The sequence below is a fragment of the Euphorbia lathyris genome, chromosome 8 (assembly GCF_963576675.1).
Source record: "Euphorbia lathyris chromosome 8, ddEupLath1.1, whole genome shotgun sequence".
In the NCBI taxonomy this organism is placed as follows: Eukaryota; Viridiplantae; Streptophyta; class Magnoliopsida; order Malpighiales; family Euphorbiaceae; genus Euphorbia; species Euphorbia lathyris.
The window spans coordinates 42,390,505-42,391,832 of record NC_088917.1 but is presented as its reverse complement, the minus strand read 5'-3'; the positions used below and the strand labels follow the sequence as shown (position 1 = coordinate 42,391,832).

Here is a 1,328-nt window from a genome sequence, read left to right as displayed (position 1 = left end):
CATAGGCGTATGGCTAGGTCTGTGCCTATTCATCTTGAATTCATTCCACTTATTACTGTTTAGTTTTTATTTATGCTAATTTAATATCATTCACACACTCAAAGTTTTACGTCTAACACTTAAGGTAACTTATTCTTCTCACTTAATTATAATCCCTGTGGAATACGACACTTGGTCTTACCAAATACTTCACATGACCTAGTACACTTACTAGCGTCCATATTTAACACACCAAGTTTTTGGCGCCGTTGCCGGGGATTGTTTAAGTTTTGAATAATTCATATGCTTATTTCGTTAACTAATAACCATTTGTTTGCCCAGTTTTTGTATTTCGATTTCTAGTTTTGTATGCGAAGAGCAGGTATTCCTATCCTTCCTATAGACGTTGAAATAGAGAGAACATACAGAAGAAGGACAAGACTACTCAGACAAGCTAGACGCATCAGAATGGATCGCGAAAACGAAATACGAAATCAGGAGCATCCAGAGAACCACGAGGAAGGTCGTGTTAAAAACAACAATAATGGTAACCAGAGGTTGCGGATGAAGGATTACTCCAGACCATCCACTGAAGGCCATTCATCATGCATTGTTATACAAAATGAAGGAAATCGCATGTTTGAAGTAAAAGCTTCAATGGTCTAGATGTTACAAACATCTGTGCAGTTTGGAGGATATCCAAACGGAGATCCAAATGCTCATATCCAAGATTTCATCAAAATGTGCAACACATTTCGCACGCATAGAAATGATAGTGACGAGGTTATTCGGCTCAAACTGTTCCCCTTTTCCTTGAAGGATAAGATAAGGAATTGGTTGAAGAACCTACAACCAGGATCTATCACAAACTGGGAGGAAATGGCTACCCTGTTCCTGATGAAATATTTTCCTCCCAAACAAGCCATCAAGTTGAGGAATGAAGTCTCACATTTTTTTCAATAAGAGGATGAATCCTTATCTGAAGCATGTGAGAGATATAAAGAACTGTTGAGAAGAGTACCGAATCACAGCATACCCATGTGGATGCAAGTTCAGAACTTGTATAATGGAGTGACCAATGCATACAAGATACAAATTGAATCAATTGCCAATGGAAATTCAGAGGAATTGGAACCTCAAGCATTGTACGAGCTAATTGAAAGAGTGGTCAATACCAGTTATAATTGGCACTCGGTGAGAAGCGATGGAAAGAGAGTCACGAATAGCGCAAACAGTGAGGCAATAACCAAACTTTCCTCACAAATGGAACAGCTGGTCAAAACAATGGGAAAGATGAGCGTCTCAGCAGTAAACACGCAACTCTCGACCCTTGTGGAGATACTATCACC

At 39.2% G+C, this 1,328-nt stretch overlaps 1 non-coding gene across 1 annotated transcript; it reads right to left on the bottom strand.

Moving 5' to 3' along the window:
- Positions 1 to 906: 906 nt before the first annotated feature.
- Positions 907 to 1,013, bottom strand: LOC136204398 (small nucleolar RNA R71). The gene has a single exon (XR_010675240.1). It is a non-coding gene; the product is annotated as a small nucleolar RNA R71 (small nucleolar RNA).
- Positions 1,014 to 1,328: the final 315 nt, after the last annotated feature.